At 47.6% G+C, this 19,284-nt stretch overlaps 1 non-coding gene across 1 annotated transcript; it reads right to left on the reverse strand.

Annotated features, from left to right (window-relative positions):
- Positions 1-9,979: 9,979 nt before the first annotated feature.
- LOC132098294 (small nucleolar RNA U13) lies at positions 9,980-10,080 on the reverse strand. Its single transcript, XR_009422861.1, has one exon. It is a non-coding gene; the product is annotated as a small nucleolar RNA U13 (small nucleolar RNA).
- Positions 10,081-19,284: the final 9,204 nt, after the last annotated feature.

A 19,284-nucleotide genomic window follows, 5' to 3' on the forward strand; every position in this document is an offset into this window, starting at 1 on the left:
TGTCCGAACAATGGAAGAAAGATAAAGTGTTCAGGAAAACAAACACACAACAAACACTCGTGCACTGCACCCACACCTCAAACTACACACATGGAACACGGCACTTGGAAGGGACCACCACCAAGCAGAGAGAGAGAGGCTCGCCACACAGACACGAGTCCTGGTCACCCCAACCGCTGGAGAGGAAGCAGAATTACAATTTAGACATATAATCGTTTATACCCACACGCACACTCAGACACATCATTATAAAACTAGGCATTCAATAGAATGACAGAGATATAGATCTGCTGGTCATAGTATACCAATCCAAAAACAACAACGGATGGGCCGAAAACTACCACGTCACACACCTGATCAAAAGAAAAATATAATGGTCGGAGAGAGCAGGGCACCGTATTAAATTTGTAGCAGACCAGGCTACCAGGCAGCTGATGTTATAAGTGCCCAGCATTGAAATAAACACGTAGCGTAAAACAAGCACACCCCAGCAGTACTCCAAATACAGGTAGCAGATATTACACATCTGCTCTTGCGGTCAAGCCAGCGCAGCCCCGCATAATGAAACAGTGTGCAGCACAATGCTTATCCGAAGTTAGTAGCGAATGTCAGCATACATTTACTTTTTGAAGCATGTATCTTGTAATCTGTAGTGAAATACATTTTAAAAGTAGTCAAACCCTGCACATCAGTGACCACAATGATTTAAATTTCTCATTCATAGGGAAAAAAATAAATAAACATGTAATTCTTATTTTAGAGATTAATTAAGATTAAGATTAATTTAAATTTACTTAGGTGTTTTATGTAACATGTTTCGGTCACTTTCACAGCTTCTGACATAACAGGAAGTGGTTGAAGTTCAGAAAGAGCCAAAACTAGATGTACAGGACAAATAAGGTACTACAACCTAGATATGGTGTGAACAGTTGTGAAAAAGCTGGTTAACAGATACATGCAGCACTTCATGTAAATGTGTTTGTCTAAATAATAAAGCAGGTGTGCTTGTGTGGATTCAGATGTATCAAAACTCTCTTTATTTGAATTGTTAGGTGCTGTGGGTCGGTGACGACACAAGTTAAGTGGAAATATGGATTGGCTCAATTAATGCTATATTCAGATCTCCCTCATTGTCATCTACTGAATTTCTATTTTAGATTTTGAATTAAACTATTAAATAAACTACTAAGAAAACTCATGCAGGCAGTTCAACTAACTGCTTAATGAATTTCATAAATAGTCTACATTTGTGATTGTGAACTGAAGTGTGTTGCTGTATGGTTTTAATCCATTTAATCCAGGCTTCCTAACACCGCTTCATCCTCATAGCCACTCTTTGAACTCTTACAACATCTTGCTCTGATTCTTCATGAACTGCACCTGCTTATCACAACCATAACACCCTACTGCACGATTCCCATCACAGTTACTGTACATTTCAGTTTGGCACTTTGGAGCCTCTGCCTTGCAGTTTTGTATTACGTGATCTCCACCACATTTTGGACACCTTCTTTTACCCTGACAAGACCCAGCAACATGTCCAAACCTATTATAGCCTAACCTAAATTATAGCAGCGCAATGTGATTTAATGTAATCCTTCACATACTGTAATCCCAAGGACCACTTTCTATGGCAGTACACCGTCTTTAAACAATAACGGGAATGGTGGATCTCCAGCTCCATCCCTACGCTTAAATCTCACCACATCAGCTACCTGGGCCGCCTTTATATTTTCAAAGATTTCCTTCACAGACAAACCTGCAAACACTCTATACACTGCTTCACTGACTCCATGCTGGCTTCCTCCAGAGCCTCCACCTTGACCACCAGCTTCCCCACATCTCTAGCATTATTATAACTAATAATTCCTATGAAAAAAATAATAATTTCTATTTTTGCAACAAACTCTTAACATAACTTTAAACAATGTCTTGGCCTGAATCTGACTTTACAAAGTACTGGTAACCCTTAATGTGTTCACTTCCCTAATTCCACCTCCCTGTTCAATTTCTATAACCTTAAACAACACAACAAATTCTTCACTACCTCCAGTATTCCTAACTTTATTTCTTTCATCTCTTGACATTTTAGGGCTTTCACCCGATACTTCTCTCCTAGAGCCCCCCTTTTCCCTAACCACCATCTGCCTCCCTCCACTCCTCGAGGCCATAGGCTTCTAATAGCCCCTCCTTTCTCACCAATCATCAAACTCTAATAATTAGTGATAGCTGGTTTATAAACGAACTTAAAACTTTGCAAATCATTCGTTTCGAAACAGTGGTTCATAGCAAGTATATAAAAACTGCGTCATGTGGTTTCAGTAAACACGGCTTTGTTATGTCATAACTTTTCCAAAACATTTCGAAATATAATTTGTTTGCAGGGAGTTCATTAAGATCGGCCACCCACCCCCCACTCCAGCTGCGAGCCACTGAACCTATGGTTCTCTTACGAGAGCTCTCTCGTACTGCGTCTTAGCTAAGACGCTACGGGAAAAGTCTCTTTTCACGAAATACTGAAGCAAAAAATTATCCTTAATTTTGTATTTTTGTAAAGCGCATTTGCAGCAGTACACAGCCATAGGCGAGACGGCTCGCTCGCTCACTGGCTTGTTCTGCGGCAACTGCACAGCCTATCGAGCGCAGGCTGATGCAACATCAGACCAATAAGGGCGCTTCGCGCCCTTCTTGCCACTTCCCGCCGAAACGGGTGTGGCCCAACCTATAAAAGGAGCTCGAAAAGGCTGACTCACCTGATTTTTCATCTCTTCAGCGAAGCTCACGCATCGCTGGATCACGAGGAAGCAAGCGCCGTCTGGAAGAGCATATCAGCAGGACGAGCCATCCTGAAGCCGCTGGCACCGCCGCCTTCCACTGCCGTTCCTGCTGCGCTATCCGGCGCCCATATCCTTTATAATCCTTGTTCTGTGATACTCTGTGTGTGTGTTCGCCCTGCGACGCACATTCACAAAAGAGCTGCGTCTTTTTAAAGATGCCTTCGTGCGGCTCGTGCAGAACCCCGCTCAGCGAAGGAGATCGTCATGTCATCTGCGTCTCCTGTCTGGGTGAAGACCATGCAGCGCTCGCTGATGGCGGATGTCCTCATTGCGAGCTGATGCCTATGGTGACTCTGAGGACTCGCCTGGCATCCTTCTCGAAGCCTGCATCATCCGCTGCGCCGCAGCGCCGTAAGAAGCGCCGCTCGCAGCGCCTACCAGAACCGCCTCCAGCTCGGCCGAGCTCGCCGGTTCCCTCCGCTTCGCCGGTCTCCCCTGCATCGCTTCCCGATGCTCAGTGTCCGCTGCTTGCCGACGCGTCATCGGAGGAAGTGGATCTCAGGCCCGCGTCGGAGGAAGAAGACACGTGCTCTCTGCTTGCTTCGGGCAGTGAGGGTTGGACGAGCTCCGTGGATCTCGCGCCAGCTGCTCAGAGGCCCAGCAGACGGGGGGATATCGATAAGGAGCTGATGCGTGTACTCTCGTTGGCCGCGGCGAGCCTCGGCCTCGAGTGGTCTGCACCAGCGCCCCCTTCGCGTTCCCGGCTGGATGGTAGCTATCTTCCGGATGAGCGCTCTTCCTCAAGCTCAAAACACGCCCCTTTTCTTCCTGAGCTTCACGAAGAAGTGGCGAAGGCTTGGGACGCTCCATTCTCGGCGAGAATCCGCTCATCTGTTTCGCCAGCATTCTCCACACTGGACGGTGCTAAGAACAGAGGCTACCTGTCACTTCCGCCGGTGGAACAGGCTATAGCAGCGCACCTTTGCCCGCCCTCTGCTGGACGGCGGACTAAGGCGGCGTTGCCATCCAAAGCCTGCCGCATGACGTCATCGCTGCTCACACGGATATTCTCTGCTGCTGGGCAGGCTGCGTCTGCGTTACACACCATGGCGACGCTACAGATTTTCCAGGGCGATCTTCTCCGCAAGCTGGATGAGATGGGACCTGAAGCGATCTGTCTCGCGGATCTGAGGAGTGCTTCGGATCTCTCCCTCCGCGCTACTAAGTCCGCTGCACAGGCCATGGGACGGGTTATGGCTTCCGCTACGGTGGCTGAGAGGCATTTGTGGCTGACGCTTTCTGACATCAAGGAGTCTGAGCGCGCTGCGTTTCTTGACGCTCCGCTAACTCCTGCCGGCCTCTTTGGATCTTCCGTCAACGAGTTTGTGGAGAGATTCGCCGAGGACCAGAAAGCTTCACAGGCGTTCAAGCACTTCTTGCCGAAGCGCTCCAGTTCTGCAGCTAGCCGCTCTAGACCGGCCCCACAGAGCTCTCAGTCACGCCCACCGCCTCCTGCTGCGCCGTCACGACAGCGTCAGCAACGCAGCTCGGGACCCCGTTCTCGCTCTTCGAGCCGTCGCCCCGCGCCGCGGGAGCCGCGGCAGAGGATTGCGGTGAAGCCAGAAGCCCCGAAAGCATCCTAGCACTGCTGGGAAAGCGCCGGTGTTCGAGTTCCGCTGCGGCCGAGCTCTCACCCAAGCTCGCCGCTGTTGCAGTTCCAAGAGTTGCGACTGCCTCAGTGTCTTCTGCAATGCGCAAGCCTGCACGAGTGCCCGCTTGCCTGCACACAAAAGCCGTTATCACGGCTACCCAGATGTTTCACAAAAACAGCGTTTTTTCTGGTGTCCCGGCCACGGCCGATGGTGCTATAAATGTTGTGACGATGCCCACTCCTCAGTGCCCATCTCCACATGTAAGCACAGCCCTACACACAGGGCCTGCGCTCATAATGTCGACTCAAGTCGGTCGCGCACACTACATAGTAAACGTGCCCACCCCTCAGTGCCCACAATTACTATGTCACACGCGTCATGCGGTTTCTGTAAAAACGAAACCCGTGCACGCTCGTCCGGCCACGGCCGATGGTGCTTTAAATGCAGTGACGATGCCCACTACCCAGTGCCCATCCCCGCATGTAAGCACAGCCCTGCACACAGGGCTGGCGCACATAAGATCGACACAGATCGGTCGAGCGCGCCGCATAGTAAACGTGCCCACTTCCCAGTGCCCACATACACTATGTCACTTACGGCGCGGGGCTTCTGTAAAAACGAGGCCCGTGCACGTACATTCTGCACAGGCAGACGGCGAGTTGGAAGTGGTAAAAGTGCACACATGCAGCCCACGGTTACTCGCAGATATATTGAGTCCCACGGGACCCGCTCAGCCTCCCTCCAGTCGGTTAAGCGCCGGAACGGGGTCGAGGATGAGCGATCTGCCCGCTGTGATCAGCGCGCTCCCCGCCTCAGATGCGCAGCACACTCGAGCGCCGCCGTTGCCCAGTCAACAGAGCGCGTGTCACATCCAGCCCTTAGCCATTCATGCAGATGCATGGTCAGCGCTTCCAGGGGTTTCGGATTGGGTGCTAGGCATTATAAAGAGAGGCTACTCGCTACAGTTTTCTCGACGCCCACCGCGCTTCTCAGCGCGCGTCGAAACTACGGTCAAAACAGAAGTAGCACACATACTTCGGGCCGAAATATCGAAACTGTTGAGCAAAGGGGCTGTAGAGCCTGTGTCTCAAGCTCAAAGCGAGGGGGGGCTGTACAGCAGATACTTTCTGGTGCCCAAGAGAGACGGGGGTCTCAGGCCCATACTGGATCTAAGGCAGCTGAACAAGGCATTGATGAAACGCAGTTTCAAAATGCTCACGACCAGGAAGCTCCTCGCGCAGATTCGCGGAGGGGACTGGTTCATGTCAATAGATCTGAAGGACGCGTATTTTCAAATACAGATAGCGTCAAACCACAGGCGGTTTTTGAGATTCGCCTTCGAGGGCCAGGCATACCAGTTTGCAGTCCTGCCATTCGGCTTGTCCGTAGCTCCTCGTACGTTTACGAGGTGCATGGATGCAGCGCTCGCTCCTCTCAGACTCAGAGGCATACGAGTGCTGAATTATTTGGACGACTGGCTGGTTCTGGCCCAATCACGAGCGGAGCTCGTGGACCACAGGGCTGTTTTACTCGATCACCTCGAGAAGCTCGGCCTCAGTGTCAATTGGGCGAAGAGTTCGCTGAACCCCAGTCAGACGATCCTGTTTCTGGGTATAGTTCTGAACTCGTGTTCCATGACGGCGCGACTGTCACCACAGCGCACGATGGGCATTCAGCGCGCAGCGAGTTCTTTCCGCTGCGGCGCGACTGTGTCGCTCAAACACTGTCAAAGGATGCTGGGTCTCATGGCCTCAGCATCTCCGGTTCTGCGGCTGGGCCTGCTCCGCATGCGCCCCCTGCAGTTCTGGCTGAAGGCTCGGGTGCCGCGCAGAGCGTGGGCGTCTGGCCGGCTGCATTTCAAGGTCGATCAGAGCTGTGTTGCGGCTCTAGCACCTTGGACAGCGAACGGCTGGTACCGATCAGGTGTAAGCCTGGGGACTTCCCCGAGTGTGAAAATGGTGTCGACAGACGCCTCCACTTCGGGATGGGGAGCGCTGCTCGAAGGCAGACCGTCCTTTGGCCTATGGTCAGAACGGGAAAAGCTCCATCATATCAACTGCCTGGAAATGCTGGCAGTGGAGAATGCGCTGACGCGCTTTTGTCCCCATATCAAGGATCACCACGTCGTAGTCCGTTCGGACAACATGTCCGTGGTGTCCTACATAAATCGCCAGGGCGGTCTCGGGTCCCGAAACCTGTACAGGCTGACGGAACGCCTCCTGATTTGGGCTCAACGCAACGTGCGCTCGCTGAGAGCGGTGCATGTGCCTGGACTGCAGAATCTGGGTCCAGACAGGCTGTCCAGAGGCAATGTCCCTACGGGCGAATGGTCTCTACACCCGCAAACAGTTCGGCTGTTGTGGGAGAGATTTGGCATGGCGGAGGTGGACCTCTTTGCGTCCCACGAAAACGCTCACTGCCCCGCATTCTTTTCCAAGAACGAAAGCGCGCTGTCACGGAAATGGCCGTGCTGCCCGCTTTATGCGTTCCCTCCCGTCTCCCTCCTTCCGCAGGTGATAGAACGGGTGAGAGAAACGAGATGTTCAATACTGCTTGTGGCACCTCTTTGGAAGAACCAACCATGGTTCCCAGATTTGATGCAATTAGCAGATGTCGCCCCATGGCCGGTACCGTTGAGGAGAGATCTCCTCTCGCAGGCCAGGGGCTCGATTTGGCACCCTCAACCGGAGTTGTGGTCCCTCCATGTATGGGCACTCAACGGTTACCCGCTGATCTCGCAGTGGGAGTGCTAAATACCATCACTCAGGCTAGAGCTCCGTCGACACGACGTCTGTATGCCTCGAAGTGGTCGGTGTTCTCCAGCTGGTGCACAGCTCGAGGTTATTCACCCCTTAGTTGTGAGGTGACGGAGGTCCTCTCCTTCCTACAGGAGCTGTTGGATAAGGGCAGAGCCCCATCCACGCTCAAAGTTTATGTGGCGGCCATCGCGGCGTTTTCTGAAACGGCGTCCGGTCAGTCAATAGGAAGGAACGATTTAGTCATTCGGTTCCTCAGAGGAGCTAGGAGGCTGAATCCTCCCAGACCTCCGTCAGTCCCTATGTGGGACCTCGCGGCGGTTTTGGAGGCCTTGAAGGGTCCCCCTTTTGAGCCTATCCAATCGGTTAGCCTTCAGCATCTGTCGTTCAAGACAGTATTCTTGTTGGCTCTCGCTTCTGTGAAGCGTGTGGGTGATTTGCACGCGCTCTCGGTGAGCCAGTCGTGCTTGGAGTTTGGGCCCAATGACTCAAGGGTCATACTCAAACCTAGGCACGGTTATGTGCCGAAATCCCTCAGCACACCGTTTCGGGCTCAGGTTATTGCCCTGTCTGCCCTGCCGGTGTCAGGGGAGGATGGAGACTCGAGTCTTCTTTGCCCTGTCAGGGTTTTAAGAGCTTATGTGTCTCGCTCTGCTGCCTTTCGGCAGACGGAGCAGCTATTTGTCTCATTCGGTGGACGTTCCAAAGGAATGGCTGTTTCGAGACAGACTCTATCCAGATGGATAGTTGACGCCATAGCGTTAGCTTACGCTTCCAGGGGCCTTCAGTGCCCGTTGGGCGTCAGAGCACACTCCACAAGAGGCGTCGCCTCATCGTGGGCGTGGTCTACTGGGATCTCCTTGCAGGATATATGTATGGCGGCGGGTTGGGCCTCGCCGTCTACATTTATCAGGTTCTATAACCTGGAGGTTCCCGCCTTGCAAGCAAGGCTGCTGTCGGTATAGAAGAATCAGGGCCCTGAGGGGAATTCTGAATTCATGAGCGCTAGGCGCTGCCGACTGTTATATGGGCAGTATTGCGTAAGACCCGCATTGCCACATTGGTCAGGCCTTGCCTCGGCTGTGTGATGTCATATTGCCGCATCTACGGATGCTGCTAGATATGGGACGGAGGGTTTTTCCCCCTTTTTTCTGTCCCGGACTCTCTGTGAGTCCCTCAGGTGACTGTGCACTGTAAATCCTGGGCGTTGCTTCAGGTTTATCGGTGTGTGATCCCTGCGCGCACGGCGTTTTACATCGGGTTCCCGTAGCGTCTTAGCTAAGACGCAGTACGAGAGAGCTCTCGTAAGAGAACGTACTCGGTTACTAAACGTAACCTCGGTTCTCTCTAGAAGAGCGAACGAGTACTGCGTTCTCTGCCGTGCGTACGATTCACTCTGGTTCGCTTCGGCGATGAAATAAATCAGGTGAGTCAGCCTTTTCGAGCTCCTTTTATAGGTTGGGCCACACCCGTTTCGGCGGGAAGTGGCAAGAAGGGCGCGAAGCGCCCTTATTGGTCTGATGTTGCATCAGCCTGCGCTCGATAGGCTGTGCAGTTGCCGCAGAACAAGCCAGTGAGCGAGCGGGCCGTCTCGCCTATGGCTGTGTACTGCTGCAAATGCGCTTTACAAAAATACAAAAGTAAGGATAATTTTTTGCTTCAGTATTTCGTGAAAAGAGACTTTTCCCGTAGCGTCTTAGCTAAGACGCAGTACTCGTTCGCTCTTCTAGAGAGAACCGAGGTTACGTTTAGTAACCGAGTACGTTTTTGTCTTGAAAAATAATTTCCCCACATTTTTAACCAGAAATTTATTTGATGAGTAGTAAAAATTAGTACTTGGGCTGTTTAGGCAAGCTCTCCATAAAACAAACAAAACGAGCCCTGCAAATTAATAAGAATTATTTTTTAATTACACACACACTTCATATCTAATTGTTTTTTATTATTTTAATTGCATTAAATATGTGCTTTCAAGAAAGCATTTTGTATTTGCTTTGTATTTATTTACTTTTATTTTACTTTTGGTATGAGTTGTCGTTGCATTGACCCGATTCAAGAATGGTGGTGTCTCTAGCACTTCAAAATATGGAATCATCTGTGAAGCAATTGATTTTATGTTTTGAAAAGGTTTATTTCTCCTGTTAATTTGCTACTAAGAAAGATTTTCATTCTATATACAGCAATCCAGCTTCATTAACTTGCCCTAAAATTATTTTAATTGTGAAAAAATTTTCTTTTTAACATTCAATACCTATTGTCCTATAAAAGTTACATAAGTGAGTTTTTCCATATAAAAATAAAATAGTATGTACATAATAAAATGTTAGCCTATATTTAATCATATTCATGAGAGGGGCATGCTGGGAACTTTTCATTGATCATGTATTAACCCTTTACTGGACAAATAAGTCACAAAGCCTGTAAAGACTTAAATCTTCTGCTGATATTTTGAACCAAATTGATAACCAAATAACTAACTCCATAAACTACAGCAAACATTGATTTTTCACTCGCTTTTAAATTTAACAAATCAAACACCTATTTCTTTTCTATCTTGTTCAGGTCTATGTTCCCCATCCTTTCTCCCTCACCCATCCTCCCTCCACTTGGTTTCACTCACAATGGTCAATAATATAATGCTCTACATTATTGCAAGTTATATTTAGTCATGTTTTGGTGTCAGTTGTTTTAGGATGACTGGTACAATGGTCTCAACCCTACAGAAGAAGACTAAAAGACTTTAACAAAATAAACACTTTAAAACTTCCATTTCTTCTCAGTCTTTCTGAAGTAGAGTCAGATGGTTAGTGTGCTGAATTGTAACAAGTCAATTGGCAGCACATTTCACAAATAATTGTGACCAAACCAATCATCATTATTTAAACTGAGAAGAATCACATAAGATTTAGTCAAACAGATATGTTCATCATCAAGCTACATCTCTCTCTGTTGTGGTGGCAAACTGGAGTCATTGCTTTTCTTTTGAACAGTCAATGCATATTGTCATAAGTCAGGGATAGGCAAGTTTAGCTTCAGCCCTCATAAAAACTCACCTGCCTCTATCTATCTAGTAATACAAAAACACTGATTGCCTTTTTCAGGTGTGTTTAATTAGGGAGCTAAACTCTGCAGGATAGTGGCCCTCCAGGAGGACCACTCCTATCCCTGTCATAAGGGATGTTAGTGAGATTTTTCATATGGAATTAAAAGAGCATTTATTTAATGCAAAGTTAGTCAGTATTCAATCATATTCTTGAGAGGGGCATGCTGGGAACTTTTCATTGGTCACTCATTAACCCTTTACTGGACAAAGAATTTACAAAGACTTAAAAGACGGGAAACTTCCGCTGATATTTTGAACCAGTTTGAGCAAAATTCAAAGGATGATATATGATTTAATTACTTACGTAAATCCAATATAATTAAGCTCTGTTAAAGTTGTTTTTATACAACCTGTCATTGTCAGAAAGTAAATGTCTTTTTACTGATAGAAAAATTGAGGATTTCACCTAAACATCCAGATAAAACTAATGTGCACAAAAGTAAAATATAGGCTTTGAAAATTAGATTTGAACAGGCAAGCCTAAGTGGGCTCATAGTAAATTTGGCTCGTTTGAGATGCATGCCAGTTAGAAGTGTGTCCGAGGGCAGTCCACCTTGCTATGTCACATCGGTGGGAAGTCCAGGGGCCAAAGAGTAAAAGTCCTGCCATATTTTTGCTCCACTCATGAACTCAGCAGCTGATTTCACCAGAGGAGGAACCAAGTCCTTCCATCCAAGGCACAAAAGGGTCTTGAGTCAAATCCCAAGTCCTCAAAGAAATAAAAGTTAATGAGATGATAAAGTGACTAATTAAATGATGATTGTGTATTAGTGATGAACACCTGCTGTTAACAATCAACATCTCTGAACAAAAGAGAAACACAAGAACTACAACTGACTTTAAGCACAGACTTGGATGAAAAATTTTGGAAGAAAAAAAAAACTTTGCCACCATAATTGTGGTGAGTATTTGCTTCAGTTGACGTCTTGAGCCTTTTTTTTTTTTAAGTAGTTTTGATAAATTTGCTTCTAAGCAATTGTATACTGTTTCACAGCAGACATTTGTGCTAGCAGGTAACTTATGCTTTTGATTTCTGTTTCTTTATTGTTCTTTATTGAAACAGAAGTCTCACTATGCAAACGCCAACATAATGCAACAATGTAAAGAAACACCTAGTCTAGAATTAGGCATTAAGGCATGAACATTTATCATATGATTCTCAACAGTTGTGAAAATAATTATTCATACTGCAGTGCATTATAGGAGTTTTTTTTGTATTGCATCATGAGTTTTGTTGATTGTCACCATTGTAGATATTCATATGGTGGTTCTTGATGGTGGTTCTTGATATGAGTGTGTCTAAACAGCAAATATCTATAGATGTTACACATCTATTTAAAATAAATTCCACACAAATATTAGAGCAGTACTTTCTTTTGCATGCTGTAGCTTTTTCTGGGATGAATATTCAAAGCCTAAACTTATGAGAAAAATCTAGTTTGGACATAAGAACTAGCTCACTGTATATCACTGGTTTTTCTTCTCCACAACATACAGAGCTACAGAGAGAGATCTAACACAATAAGTCAAGGATCAACAGCACAACTAAAGAAAACACTGATCTCCATGATGGTATAATTTTAACTGTAATTCTCAATAACAGCAGGTGTTCATCACTAATACACAATCATCATTTAATTAGTAGTTTATCATCTCCTTAACTCTTTCAGGACTTGGGATTTAACTTGAGACTTGTTTGTGACTTGGAAGGAATGACTTGGTTCCTGCTCTGGTGAAATCAGCTGCTGAGTTCATGAGTGGAGCAAAAATATGGCAGGACTTTTACTCTTTGGCCCCTGGACTTCCCACCTCTGCACCGATGTGAGCCAAAAATCTTTCGGGACAGTGAGTCGTCCATGCAGACAAGTGCAGTTTTCCCCCAACTGCACAAACCAAAAGCATAATGGGAAACAACTTGCTGATGACACAGCTTAAAAGGTTAGTTCACCCTAAAATGAAAATTCTGTCACTAATTACTCACCCTCATGTCGTTCTCAACCCCTAAGACCTTTGTTCATCTTCGTAGCACAAATGAAGATTCTTTTGATGAAATCTGAGAGCTCTCTGATTCTGCATAGAAACATAGTAAGAACAATGATAAAACAGTATATGTGACATCAGTGGTTTAACATAAATACTGCAAAGCTACAAGTATATCTTTGTGGATGTCGAAAACAAAAATAACAGTTTATTAAACAATTCTTCTTGATACTTGTGCTCACGCCAGAACGTAATCAACACTGTAACCAATTTTTGTAATTTGAACAGTATTTTACTGTTATATGTACATTAAGATAATGTAAGATGTGTATACAGTATTTTATTGTAAACAGCAAAGGATTAAAGGAAAATATATGGTCACTTGAACTCGCCCACGAAAAACTGACCAATGGCAAGAGATTTCTTTATTTATTGTTTGGTGGAAGTGGCAGTAAAAGGACAAAAGAGAATTGTTGCACCATTAACTCGACAAAAAGGTTAGTATATTATTTCTGTAAAAAAAAAAAAAAAGAGATATTTGAAGATGTTTTAACTTGTTAACAGCAAACAAATATTATTCATTGTCTCATTTTTCATGTCAGGAGTTGGAGCCTTTTTTTCTGACTGACGGCTGGAATGCCGCCATAACGGTGATAAACATTGACTGGTGAGTAAGTTAAAGGTCACCTATACTTTTTGAAATAAAACTAAGTTAATCCAAGAAACATGTTTGTACATTCTGCTGCTCTGTAATGCAAGCTAGTTAATATGTGGATTCATTATTAACCTTCACAGTGAACTAAGGTGAAATTCTGACAACATTAATGTTGATGTGAATAACAGTCTCACTGAATTTGTTTAACAGAGCCTGAGAAGTCACCTGCAGGAGAAAAAAAAAACAATCCACGCCGACGGTTTTGCAGTCTGTCTCCTCCTCTCCTCGGGTGTGTGTTCACGGTGTGTGTGCTCTTTGGATGGGTTAAATGCAGAGCACTAATTCTGAGTATGGGTTACCATACTTGGCTGTATGTCACATCACTAAATAAATGAGTGCGCTTAAGACAGTAAAATGTTTGTAATAAAATAATTCATGAATTATTTTTTTAAATAACATTTGATAGTTTTGGAAATATGTTTGTATGCTATTCTTTCTTGACATGAACACTTATTTTGGTGATTTTATTATACTAAGCTTTTACCCCCAGAGTTAGATGCATGCTATTATAACATTGCATTCAGTTAGAGAGCAAAGGAATGACAACATAACCAGCACATTATTTGTGTTGTATTGTTTTTTACCTTCTTCTCTTGAAACTCTGTTTTTTTTTCCTTTTTGTTCTCAGCTTCTTCAGAAGAGAGGGACAGACGGAAAATTAATGTTTCGTTTGTGTCCTGCCTGTTAACTTTAAATTTTGATTCAACAATAGTGTGATTATATGTTCATATTTTATTGAAACCATTGATGTCCCTCTTTGCAGATCTCAAACTAACTTTGGATTTAAGGACACAGAAGTCTGCTTGTGTGAGGAGGAGGTTCTCTTACGAGAGCTCTCTCGTACTGCGTCTTAGCTAAGACGCTACGGGAAAAGTCTCTTTTCACGAAATACTGAAGCAAAAAATTATCCTTAATTTTGTATTTTTGTAAAGCGCATTTGCAGCAGTACTCAGCCATAGGCGAGACGGCTCGTTCGCTCATTGGCTTGTTCTGCGGCAACTGCACAGCCTATCAAGCGCGGGCTGATGCAACATCAGACCAATAAGGGCGCTTCGCGCCCTTCTTGCCACTTCCCGCCGAAATGGGTGTGGCCCAACCTATAAAAGGAGCTCGAAAAGGCTGACTCACCTGATTTTTCATCTCTTCAGCGAAGCTCACGCATCGCTGGATCACGGAGGAAGCAAGCGCCGTCTGAGAAAGCACATCAGCAGGACGAGCCATTCTGAAGCTGCTGGCATCGCCGCCTTCCACTGCCGTTCCTGCTGCGCTATTCGGCACCTATATCCTTTCAATTCTGTTATATCCAAGCTGTTCTTTATGTGTGTGTGTGTGTGTTTGCCCTGCGACACACACTCGTAAAAGAGCTCGCGTCTTTTTTAAGATGCCTTCATGCGGCTCGTCAGAGCCCCACTCAGCAAGGGAGACCGGTACGTCATCTGTGTCTCCTGCCTGGGTGAAGATCATGCAGCGCTTGTGCTCGCTGACGGCGGATGCCCCCACTGCGAGCTGTTGCCATGGTGACTCTGAGGACTCGCCTGGCCTTTTTCTCTGAGCCTGCATTCTCCGCTGCGCCGAGGCGCCGTAAAAGCATCGCTTCCAGCGGATTCCGGAACCGTCTTCAGCTCAACCGAGCTCGCCGGTTCGCCCTGCTTCACCGGCCCCCCCTGCATCGCTTCCCGGTGGGCAGCGCCCACTGTTTGCCGGCGCGTCGTCCGAGGAAGTCGATCTCAGGGCCGCGTCGGAGGAAGAGGACACGCGCTCTCTGCTAGCTTCGGGCAGTGAGGGCTGGGCGAGCTCCGAGGATCTCGTGCCTTCTGCTCAGAAGCCCAGCAGACGAGCTGACATCGAGAAAGAGCCGGGGCGAATGCTCGTGTTGGCCACGATGAGTCTCGGCCGCGAGTGGTTTGCACCAGCGCCCCCCCCTCTCGTTCCCGGCTGGATGGTATTTCCCTTTCGGATGAGCGTACTTCTCAAAGCCCGCCTCATTTCTTCCTGAGCTTCACGAAGAGGTGGCGAAGGCTTGGAACGCTCCATATTCAGCGCGAACTCGTTCGTCTGTCTCACTAGCATTCTCCACACTGATGATGCTAAAAACAGGAACTACCACTCACTTCCGCCGTTGGAACAGGCGATAGCGACGCACCTTTGTCCGCCCTCTGCTGGACGGCGGCAAAAGCGGTGTTGCCATCTAAAGCCTGCTGTGTGACACTGCGTCGGCACTACTAATGATGGCTGCTTCATCGAAGCGCAGGTGTACGAGTTCCGCTGTGGCCGAGCTCTCACCCAAGCGCGCCGCTGTTTCAGTTCCAGGAATTGTGACTGTCTCAGCGTTTTCTGCAATGCGCAAGCCTGCACAGTTGCCCGCTTGCCTGCACACAAAAGCCGTTATCACAACAGCTTCAGCAACGCAGCTCGAGACCCCCGTTCTCGCTCTACCGGCCGTCGCCCCGTCCAGAGGATTACGGTGAGGCCGGGAGCCCCGAAGCCATCCTAGGAAAGCCATCTACGCATGCTGCATGACGCTGCGTCGGCACTATACACGATGGCTGCTTCATCGAAGCGCCGGTGTACGAGTTCCGCTGTGGCCGGGCTCTCACCTAAGCGCGCCGCTGTTTCAGTTCCAGAGATTGTGACTGTTTCAGCGTTTTTTGCAATGCGCAAGCCTGTACGGTTGCCCGCTTGCCTGCACACGAAAACCGTTATCACGGCTACCCATATATTTCCCGAAAAAGGTGTAATTTCTGGTGTCCCGGCCACGGCCGATGGTGCTATAAATGTAGTGACGATGCCCACTGCTCAGTGCCCATCTCCACATATAAGCACAGCCCTTCACACAGGGCTCGCGCCCATAAAAGCGACTCAAGTCGATCACGCGCACTACATAGTAGACGTGCCCACTCCTCAGTGCCCACAATCACTATGTCACACGCATCATGTGGTTTCTGTAAAAACGAAACCCGTGCACGTTCGTCCGGCCACGGCTGATGGTGCTATAAATGTAGTGACGATGCCCACTCCTCAGTGCCCATCTCCACATGTAAGCACAGCCCTGCACACAGGGCCTGCGCCCATAAAAGCGACTCAAGTCGATCGCGCACACTGCATAGTAAACGTGCCCACTCCCCAGTGCCCACATACACTATGTCACATACGGCGCGTGGCTTCTGTAAAAACGAGGCCCGTGCACGTACGCTCTGCACAGGCAGACAGCGAGTTGAAAGTGGCATATGCAGCCCACAGTCACTCGCAGACATATCGAGTCCCACGGGACCTGCTCAGCCTTCCCCCAGTCGGTTAAGCGCCGGGACGGGGTCGAGGAGGAGCGATCTGCCCGCTGTGATCAGCGCGCTCCCCGCTTCAAATGCGCAGCACACCCGAGCGCCGCCGTTGCCCAGTCAACAGAGTGCGCTTCGCATCCAGCCCTTAGCCATTCATGCAGATGCATGGTCAGCGCTTCCAGGGGTTTCGGATTGGGTGCTAGGCATTATAAAGAGAGGCTACTCGCTACAGTTTTTTTTGACGCCCTCCGCGCTTTTCAGCGCGCGTCGAAACTACGGTCAAAACAGAAGTAGCACACATACTTCGGGCCGAAATATCAAAACTGTTGAGCAAAGGGGCTGTAGAGCCTGTGTCTCAAGCTCAAAGCGAGGGGGGGGGCTGTACAGCAGATACTTTCTGGTGCCCAAGAGAGACGGGGGTCTCAGGCCCATACTGGATCTAAGACAGCTGAACAAGGCATTGATGAAACGCAGTTTCAAAATGCTTACGACCAGGAAACTCCTCGTGCAGATTCGCAGAGGGGACTGGTTCATGTCAATAGATCTGAGGGACGCGTATTTTCAAATACAGATAGCGTCAAACCACAGGCAATATTTGAGATTCGCCTTCGAGGGCCAGCCATACAGGTTTACAGTCCTCCGTGGCTCCTCGTACGTTTACGAGGTGCATGGATGCAGCGCTCGCTCCTCTCAGACTCAGAGGCATACGAGTGCTGAATTATTTGGACGACTGGCTGGTTCTGGCCCGATCACGAGCGGAGCTCGTGGACCACAGGGCCGTTTTACTCGATCACCTCGAGAAGCTCGGCCTCAGTGTCAATTGGGCGAAGAGTTCGCTGAACCCCAGTCAGACGATCCTGTTTCTGGGTATAGTTCTGAACTCGTGTTCCATGACGGCGCGGCTGTCACCACAGCGCGCGATGGGCTTTCAGCGCGCAGCGAGTTCTTTCCGCTGCAGCGCGACCGTGTCGCTCAAACACTGTCAAAAGATGCTGGGTCTCATGGCCTCAGCATCTCCGGTTCTGCGGCTGGGCCTGCTCCGCATGCGCCCCCTGCAGTTCTGGCTGAAGGCTCGGGTGCCGCGCAGAGCGTGGGCGTCTGGCCGGCTGCATTTCAAGGTCGATCAGAGCTGTGTTGCGGCTCTAGCACCTTGGACAGCGAACGGCTGGTACCGATCAGGTGTAAGCCTGGGGAGTTCCCCGAGTGTGAAAATGGTGTCGACGGACGCCTCCACTTCGGGATGGGGAGCGCTGCTCGAAGGCAGACCGTCCTTTGGCCTATGGTCAGAACGGGAAAAGCTCCATCATATCAACTGCCTGGAAATGCTGGCAGTGGAGAACGCGCTGACGCGCTTTTGTCCCCATATCAAGGATCACCACGTCGTAGTCCGTGCGGACAACATGTCCGTGGTGTCCTACATAAATCGCCAGGGCGGTCTCGGGTCCCGAAACCTGTGCAGGCTGACGGAACGCCTCCTGGTTTGGGCTCAGCACAACGTGCGCTCGCTGAGAGCAGTGCATGTGCCTGGACTGCAGAATCTGGGTCCAGACAGGCTGTCCAGAGGCAATGTTCCTACGGGCGAATGGTCTCTACACCTGCAAACAGTCCGGCTGTTGTGGGAGAGATTTGGCATGGCGGAGGTGGACCTCTTTGCGTCCCACGAAAACGCTCACTGCCCCGCGTTATTTTCCAAGAACGAAAGCGCGCTGTCACGGAGATGGCCGTGCTGCCCGCTTAATGCTTTCCCTCCCGTCTCCCTCCTTCCGCAGGTGATAGAACGGGTGAGAGAAACGAGATGTCCATGCACCTATGTGTAGCCGCACTGGGTTGTACATTATAATTAACTCAAATGATATATATAGGGAATTTTAATAATTAATCAGGAATATGATTAATATATATATCTCATATGACAGTTACATTCAATTTATTGAAGATGAAAAATAGGTCAATTGTATATATCAATAACTCATTACAAGGCACTGTAATTTACTCATTAATATGTCAATATTCCATTCTTCATATCAATTATAGTGATATCTCTTACTGTAAATTACCGCAAATCAAACAGTGGTTTGTCCAGCAAACTGCCGTAAGATTAACTTTCAGTAAAGTTATCACTTCTTATAATTCAAGGAAAAATATTCTCTGGCCATGAAAACATTATCTTATCATTATGAAATTTCGGTTACTAAAAAGTAAAGAGCTTGTAGCTAAAGATCAGACATTTCATTGACTCGTGAGGTGAGCGTTTCAGACAGACGCAATCATGAATATATATTGGTTTTTAATAATTGAACTAATAATACATCAAACTACAAATCACACAGAGTAAATACGCGTACGACAATACAGACAGTAAACTTTGTACAAGACATAACAGAATCCAAATGAGGGAGAGAGAGAGAGAGAATGAGTGAGAGAGGATGAGAGAGAGAATAGGCGTGATCACAGAATTACACGCTCAGTTATGAAAATTCACAGACAGTAACCCTTGACAGACAACAACGAATCAATTTACCTTGAAAAGGTAATAGACAAACTTTAAGCAGCATTTAAATCTCCATAGAGAATGATACTTGCATGTGGTCTCTTTATGACTCACCAGGGGCCTCATTTATAAAGCGTGCGTATGCACAAAACGGGGCTGGAAACGTACGTACGCCAGTTCCCACGCAAAGGTTGTGATCTATAAAAAACAAACTTGACGGGAGAATGTGCGCACCTTTAAGCAAACTTTGAGCCGTGCGTACGCACATTCTGGAGACAAAGGGAATTGGCGACACCGATGGTGAGGTCGTGAACTGAAGTTAGATTGTAGAAAATAAATGTGAGAAGAACGATTATAAAAATGAATGACATTTAATTTTCACTCCATTTCATACGTTATATCCACATTATCATGAAGATTAAATCCAACAGTGTTATTTGTGCCGATTGTTTTAGGCTATATACATCTAGTAAAATCCAAACGTAATTCAAAATGTATTAAAAGTAAAATAAAATAATAATCAGCGCTGCCT

This window comes from Carassius carassius, chromosome 21 (assembly GCF_963082965.1).
Source record: "Carassius carassius chromosome 21, fCarCar2.1, whole genome shotgun sequence".
Lineage (NCBI taxonomy): Eukaryota > Metazoa > Chordata > Actinopteri > Cypriniformes > Cyprinidae > Carassius > Carassius carassius.